Genomic DNA, 8,899 nt, shown 5'->3' on the forward strand with positions numbered 1-8,899 from the left:
ATGGTTCTCAACCCACAATTTGCAGCCTGAAGAAATAATAAGACAGACATCATAGGACAGCAGATGACACAGAATATGGAGGAAGCTTTTGGCAGGAAAGCACATTATTTATAAAATCCAGGGCTTTGCTCAATATTAAACCCACAAATTTCATCCTTTTAGTACCAGTGGCTAAATGCTCTCTACCTCTCCATACTCCAACTGAAAAAGAGATACTGGCAACATATGAAGGAGTTCAAGCTGCTTCGGAAGTGGTTGGTACTGAAGCACAGCTCCTCCTGGCACCCTGACTACCAGTGCTGGGCTGGGTGTTCAAAGGGAGGGTCCTCTCTACACACCATGCAACTGACGCTACGTGGAGTAAGTGGGTTGCACTGATCACATAGCGGGCTCGAACAGGAAACCCCAGTTGCCCAGGAATTTTGGAAGTGATCGTGGACTCGCCAGAAGGCAAAGATTTTGGAATGTCATCAGAGGACACATGCTGAAGAAGCCCCATTGTATAATAAACAGAAAATAAGAAGCAATACGCCCTGTTCACTGATGGGTCTTGTCACACTGTGGGAAAGCATCGGAGGTAGAAGGCTTCTGTATGGAGCCCTACACGACAACTCACAGAAGCTGCTGAAGGAGAAGGTGAATTGAACCAGTTTGCAGAGGTGAAAGCCATCCAGCTGGCATTAGACATTGCTGAATGAGAAAAGTGGCTGATGCTCCACCTCTATGATGACTCATGGATGGTGGCCAATTGCCTGTGGGGGTGGTTACAGCAGTGGAAGTGGAGCAACTGGCAGTGCAGAGGCAAACCCATCTGGGCTGCCCCATTGTGGCAAGATATTGCTGCCCAGCTAGAGAACCTAATTGTAAAAGTACCCACATACCCAAGAGTCAGGCCAGTGAGGAACATCAAAACAACCGGCAGGTGCACCATGCTGCTCAGATTGAAGTGGCTCAGGTGGATTTGGACTGGAAACATAAGAGTGAATTATTTATAGCTTGGTGGGCCCATGACACCTCAGGGCATCAAGGAAGGTATGCAACATATAGATGGGCTCATGATCGAGGGGTGGACTTGACCATGGACACCATCTCACAGGTTATCCATGAATGTGGAACATGCGCTGCAATCAAGAAAGCCAAGCAGGTAAAGCCTCCCTGGTATGGAGGACAATGGCTGAAATATAAATATGGGGAGGCCTGGAAGATTGATTACATCACACTACCACAAACCTGCCAAGGCAAGCGCTATGTGCTTACAATAGTGGAAGAACCGCCAGATGGCTTTAAACATATCCCGTGCTCCATGCCACCACCTGGAACACTATCCTGGGCCTTGAAAAGCAAATCCTGTGGGGACATGGCATCCCAGAAAGAACTGAGTCAGGCAATGGGACTCGTTTCTGAAACAACCTCATAGACACTTGGGCCAAAGAGCATGGCATTGAGTGAGTGTATTACATCCCCTGTCATGCACCAGCCTCCAGGAAATCGAATGATACAATGGATTGGAGCAAGTCCAGAGGAGGGCCGTGAAGATGATCAGAGGGCTGGAGCACCTCTCCTATGAAGACAGGGTGAGACAGTTGGGATTGTTCAGCCTGGAGAAGAGAAGGCTCCGGGGAGATCTAATTGCAGCTTTCCAGTACCTGAAGGGGCCTACAGGAAAGATGGTGAGGGACTGTTTATCAGGGAGTGTAGTGACAGGACAAGGGCTAATGGGTTTAAGCTAAACGAGGGTAGATTTAGATTAGCTGTTAGAAATAAATTCTTTACTGTGAGGGTGGTGAGGCACTGGCACAGGTTGCCCATAGAGGTTGTGGATGCCCCATCCCTGGAAATGTTCAAGACCAGGCTGGCTGAACAGGGATCTTCTTCTAGAGCTTAGGCAGAAAAAGAAAGTGTATGGCTGCTGGAAGCAGGGTCAGGCAACGTGGGAGGACTACAAGGATGCTGCTCGCCTTTGTAGGGAGAAAATTTGTGTGGCCAAAGCTCAGTTAGAGTTGAAGCTGGCCAGTACTGTGGGGGACAATAAAAAGGGCTTTTTAAAATATGTTAATGACAGAAGGAGGACCAGAGAGAATAATGGCTTGTTACTCGACAAGAATGGTCGCCTTACAAACAGACATAGACAAAGCAGAGACGTTTAATGCCTTCTTTGCCTCTGTCTTCAACACTGATGACGGGCTCTGGGACCCCAGATGCCTTGAGTTGGAGGACTGTGACCGCATAATGATAAACTCCCAGCTGACCCCGAAATTGTGTGGGACTTGCTGCTCCACCTGGATGCATACAAGTCCATGGGGCCCGATGGGATTCATCCCAGGGTGCTCAGAGAGCTGGCTGATGTCATTGTGAGACCTTTCTCAATTATTTTTCAATGGTCTTGGGAATCTGGAGAGGTCTCAGTTGACTGGAAGCTGGCAAATGTTGTTCCAATCTTCAAGAAGGGCAAGAAAGAAGACCCTGGTAATTACAGGCCTGTCAGTCCCACTTCAGTGCCTGGTAAAAATATAGAGAAAATTATGCTGCAAGTTATCAAAAAACACCTGAAGGGCAACGCAGTCATTGGTCACTGCCAACACAGGTTCATGAGAGGAAGGGCCTGTTTAACAAACTTAGTTTCCTTTTATGAGAAGGTCACCCATCTAGTTGACCAAGGGAAGCCAGTTGATGTCATTTTTTTAGATTTCAGTAAAGCTTTCGATATTGTCTCTCACAGTATCCTTCTGGACAAAATGTCCAGCATACAGTTTGACAAAAACATAGTGCGATGGGTGAGCAACTGGCTGATGGGTTGAGCCCAAAGAGTTATGGTAAACAGGATTACATCAGGCTGGCAGCCAGTCAGTAGTGGGGTTCCCCAGGGCTCCGTTTTAGGGCCATTTCTTTTTAATGTTTTCATAAACGACTTGGATATAGGACTAGAAGGTGTTGTGAGCAAGTTTGAGGATGACACCAAATTGGGAGGAGCTGTTGATTCCATTGACAGTGGAGAGGCCTTGCAGAGAGATCTGGACAGATTGGAGAACTGGGCAATCACCAATCGCATGAGCTTTAACAAGGGCAAGTGCCTCATTCTGCACCTGGGAACGGGCCACCCTGGCTATACATACAGACTGGGTGATGAGACGCTGGAGACCAGCCATGCTGAAAGGGACTTGGGAGTCTTGGTCGACAGCAAGTTGAACATGAGTCAACAGTGTGCCCAGGCTGCCAAGAAGGCCAAGCGTATCCTGGGGTGCATCAAGCATGGCATTGCCAGCCATTCCAGGGAAGTGATTGGTCCACTCTACACTGCGCTGGTGCAGCCTCACCTCGAGTACTGCGTGCAGTTTTGGGGACCACAGCACAAAAAGTACATAAACCTATTGGAGAGTGTCCAAAGGAGGGCAACAAAGATGGTGAATGGTCTAGAGGGGAAGACATATGAGGAGAGGCTGAAGTCCCTTGGTTTGTTCAGCCTAGAGAAGAGGAGACTGAGGGGAGATCTCATTGCGGCCTACAGCTTCCTCATGAGGGGGAGCGAAGGGGCAGGCACTGATCTCCTCCCTCTGGTGACCAGTGATGGAACCTGAGGAACGGCGTGAAGCTGTGACAGGGGAGGTTTAGGTCGGATATCAGGAAAAGTTTCTTCACTGAGAGGGTGGTCGGGCACTGGAACAGGCTCCCCAGGGAAGTGGTCACAGCACCGAGCTTGACTGAGTTCAAGAAGCATCTGGACAACACTCTCAGTCATATGCTCTGATTCGGCTGCTCCTGTGTGGAGCCAGGAGTTGAACTTAATGACCCTTATGGGTCCCTTCCAACTCAGGATATTCTATGATTCTATGATTCTATGGATTTTTTGGGCAACCTGGTCTAGTGAAGGGTGTCCCTGCCCATGGCAGGGGGCTTGGAACTAGGTGATCTTTGAGGTCCCTTCCAACCCAAATCATTCTATGATTCTATGATGACTGCTAAAAACTGCACTGAGAGCAATGGGTGGTGGGACCCTCAAACATTGGGATGCACATGTAGCAAAGGCCACCTGGTTAGCTAACACTAGGGGGTCTACCAACTGAGCTGGCTCTGCCCAATCAAAGCTTCCACGTACTGTAGAAGGGATAAAGTCCCTGTAGTGTGCATGAAGAATATGTTGGGGAAGACAGTCTGGGTTAGTCCTGCCTTGGGCAAAGGCAAAGCCACCCGTGGGATTGCTTTTGCTCAAGGACCTGGGTGCACTTGGTGGGTGATGCAGAAGGATGGGGAAGTCCGATGTGTATGTCAAGGGGATTTGATTTTGTGTGAGACTAGATGATAAATTAAATTGTATGATGATAATTGCTTAAATAACCCTGCCATTGTATGTAATCACTATGACAATTGCTATACGCTGTATCAATAGTATTTCCACAAGAATCACCCACATTAATGAAAGATTAACTTGGATGAAACTAAGCAAAGAGCAGCAATGGTGGAACTAGAACTGATTTAAGCAACCAGTGCCCAGCAACTGCCTTCAAATCGACATCTTCAACCTGCACACCATGGGCATGGGCCATGCCAGGTACACCAGCCACGAGCTCCAGATGCAGCGTTAAACAATCCAACAGCACACAGCATCTCTCCTGCCCTGAGAGACTGTTATGATGGATGGATCCCAAAGTCATGGACTAAATAAACTCTACAGATGTTTTAGAGTGATGGCCCACAGACTAAGGGAATGATATCTCTGTGTGTGTGTGTCTGTGTGTGAGTGTACATATATATATATCTCAAAGACAGGAAAAGTGGTGGTGATTAATTGGTAAGTGTAGGATCTGGGCATGACGTAGATGGTCTAGAATAAGGGGTGGATAATCCTGGATTTTGGCTGGGATAGAGTTAATTTTCACAAGAAGTGGGAGGGGTCACAGCCAGGACAGCTGACCCAAACTGGAAAAGGGATATTCAATGCCATGCCTTCATGTTCAGTATATAAAGGGTGCAGGCCGGGGAGGAGGAGTTGCTGCTCGGAGATGGCTCAGGCTTCAGGCATGAGCAAATTGCATTGTGTATCACCCACTTGGTATATTCTAAGTACTGTTGTTGTTATTTCCCTCTCCCTTTGCTGTCTCAGTAAACTGTCCTTACCCCAACCCTTGAGTTTTACCTTTGTCTTCCCATTCTCCCCCCCATCCCACCAGGGAGAGGAGTGAGCAAGTGGCCATGTGGTGCTCAGCTGCCGGCTGGGGCTGAACCATGACGAGCAGTGTTCAGCCAGACTCAAGGCTGGCAGCACAAAGCTCAAGAAGCTGGAAGCTGAACCAGTTTGCATCCTCACCAAGTACTGGCCAGCAGCAAGAGTGGGTTGCTTGGCAGGGGAACTGGGAGCCTGGGCACAGGAAAGGACCAGAGGCGCTGAGCTGACACATGGCTCCCAAGCAATGGGGAGGCCCCCAGCACGTAGGGCCCTGACATTAACTTCACGTGATTCATCCCCTGCCTGTATTGCCCTATTTGGTCAGATATTTGAAATGTTCAGTGCACGTACAGAAAAGGAAAGGTGATAAAATGAGAAAAGGATGAAGAAAGAAGAGAAGAAAGAGTGAAGGAGAAATGTCAGCTCTAGAGTTGTTAAGCACTTTGTAGAGATGTTGCTAATCACTGCTGAAATTCATGATTTATGAGCTTCTCTATGATGTTTCAACAGGGAGGAAGATGCTCCTTGCAAGACCTCTGTTGTCCCTTCAGGAACACCTTGGCTAAGTGTAAACAAATGCATAACTGCATGCAGGTTTTGCCAAATATTTTTTGAATATCAAATGATATGGCCTGTTTGATGAGATTTGTTTGGATGGAAAAAAATAAACATTGCTCTTTCTCCAAGGCTGTATTTATCGCAGGACATGAAAACCAGAGTGGACCAATGCAAAGAATTTCTCAGTGTCTCACTGGCCATGGGTGACACTGGATATTTGCAATGTTATTGCTGCTGTGGAAACTGATGCTCAATTCATGGGAACTTCGTCTGCCTGTCAAGAAGCATGCATAGTTGAGATTGGATGTGTCAGCTCTCATAGGGTCACCACAACATCTGAACCAGCAGACGAAAGCTGATTCTTCCTCATCTCAGTGACAGACAATCCTACAATCTCAGGCAGTGGCTGGATGAATGTGTCACATTGCCTGAATCATGACCTTCATCGAAAATAAATATATGAAATGCTATTAAAAAAACCCACAGTACAGGCATGATGATGTACATACAACAGTTACTCAGCTATTTGTGTTCTGTAACTCTGGTTTGGGATGCTCTTGTGCTGCAGATGCCCAGGATATCATAAACTTTCCTCATTCTTGCATTACTCTCAGCTAATCAATTCTGGTTTAGTATCCATGGAGACTAGGTAACCACTTTTGGGAACTGTCAGAGCTTAGATTATGAACTGTCATTTTATGGTTTTCAGGTGGCTTTTAAGGACTCTAAACACGTAGACCTTGCAGAAGAGCCTATGATCCCCTGGCAAGAAGTAGGGCTGGTCTCCATTGTCTCCATTCTTTATCTCAAACTCTGGAATGCAGAAAGATGGCTTCACACTCCCAGCCTGTAACAAGCCACTTTTTGTAATGAAGAAGCCCAGATCTTCCAAGATACGTAAATAACTTGACTTGGCTGAAAGCCTAGACACCCATACCCATCTAGGACCATACTAACAGCATAATATTCATAATATTCAAACAGGGGAAACAGGCCGAGGCCTTAACAGTCAGTTAAACACGAGGCCATTGTTCATCCTAAATACACTTAAACTTATAAAACTTTGGCTCTCTAGGCCACCTTCCTTAGAAGGAAAGGTACCCAAATTCATCTAGTCATCCCATGCTGTGTGTAAGGAAAGAAATGTTTCTTCGTACACCTACACCCTCCTATATACCCACACCCGATCCATATTCACTCCAGATAAGACATGTTCTTCAACTTTAGAAATCCAGCAGCCTGAGGATATGTGGTGAGGAGGAAGCATGCCCAGAAAGTATGCTAAAGATGGCAGAGACCTGGTTAAGCACTCAGAACAACTGAGTTGCTATCACAGAGTAGTTCTCAATGGATAAAGGCTGACCTCATTTTCTAAATTACATTAATATCACTGGAGGGGCTAGACATGGAAGTGGCACTGATAATGATAATCTCTAACTGGTGTCAACAAGGCGTTGTTATAAGAAACTGGCAGCAGTGGTTACAACACGGATCATATGCTGCATACTATTTCAACATGTCAGTTCAGTGCTGTATGGGTGATGGCATCATTATTCACCTGTCTCATCTATATGACATGGTGCAGGTATTTTGTGACATCAATTTGTTCTTAGTCAATTTTCATTGTGGTGCCAGCCATTAGCATCTGAATAAGGCTGTTTTCTTATGTATTGTACCCCAGCATTGCTTTCCACCACTGCCCTGTAGCAATCTCTTTTGCTGTGCAAAATGAGAGCAACAGTGCAATTAACTTCTGACAATAGTATACATTCAGGCTTGTTTAAACAAGGATTATTAATATTCCCAGGGATAGTCACCCTGGTTTAGCCAACCAGAACGTATAATAAAATACAGCTATGTAAATCTGATAGCAAATATTAAAGCTCTCATAAAGCAATAGAAAATTTGGAATGAAAATATAATAAATTTATGGTCTTTAATCATACTTTAGAGTGCTGGAATTCTTGCATTAATTTTAAAGCCCACAACAGCACCTAGCGTGTAATTATGATTGTAATCTCTCACACTCTGAAATCAAGACGCCAGCACAAAAGACCTCGACATTAAACAACATGAGGTTCTACTTTGTGGCCTAACTCTTTATCTTCATAAGTTCATTTCCCCCCACACCTTTTTTAGGCTGGAAGGGACAATTTAATCTAAATGTTTACTATGACCCACTCCACAGCAAAAGCCAAAGACCCTTACCGAGTCATTTCTGCATCAAACCTATAACTTGCCATAAAAAATGAACTGTAGAGATTTCCTTTTTTTGTTCTTGCAAAAACAAACAAACAAACAATACAAAGGGATTGATAAAATCTTTTTCCACTTATTAATGCCTCAGCCCAGAATTACTGGTTTCTTCTGTAATGATCCCGGTGATGTGATCTGAAGCACAGCTAGCCCCATGAAAAAACATCTATGACTATAGGTAAAGCAGTAGAGATCACCTGTACAGTACCATAACAGAGCCTGATCACTAGCTTGTGATGATCCATTGTATTTAATTATCTATGTGATTCCTGCAGAGTTTTCACCTGTGCCAATGCAAGCAGGACTGCTGCAAATTACCAGTCACAAAAGAGCAATACCTGATAAAAAGAAGGAGCAAAAAAAGACAAACACTTTCATACAAGCTTCTTAATGACCACATATTTTGACATCCAGCAACACTGCTGCCTGCTAAGTGCAGGAAAATGACAAATGAATGCTATTTAACATTTTGTCTGAATAGTTTTCCTTTCAGAAAACTATTTCAAATACAATAATGAGAAAAGCGAAGATGTGAAGAGAAGCATTTTATAAGTCTGATTACCTAAGGCATAACATCTGATACACACTGTGTTTATCCAGAGTGAATTCAGTGGTTAAAAAGATTAACTGAGCCTATTTTATGTTACTTATACATGCTCTCTCAGAGGAAGTAACTTGTGTTTTTTTTCTTATGACTCATGAACAACAGCCTGCAATACACCAGCAACAGCAAAATCCCTTTTCTAAAATTAGCAGTTCATAAATCTTACAAGACACCAGCCCATCCAGCGGGTTGTTCTTTTTTTCCATCCTTTCTTCCAGGTCCAAAAAAATTAAATGTACATGCAGGAGATGCACAATATCTGCCTTTGCTTTTCTGCTCTGCTCTTCCAGGGTACAGTATGCATCTGACAATTCACTCAT

The sequence above is a fragment of the Grus americana genome, chromosome Z, assembly GCF_028858705.1.
Source record: "Grus americana isolate bGruAme1 chromosome Z, bGruAme1.mat, whole genome shotgun sequence".
Taxonomy (NCBI): domain Eukaryota; kingdom Metazoa; phylum Chordata; class Aves; order Gruiformes; family Gruidae; genus Grus; species Grus americana.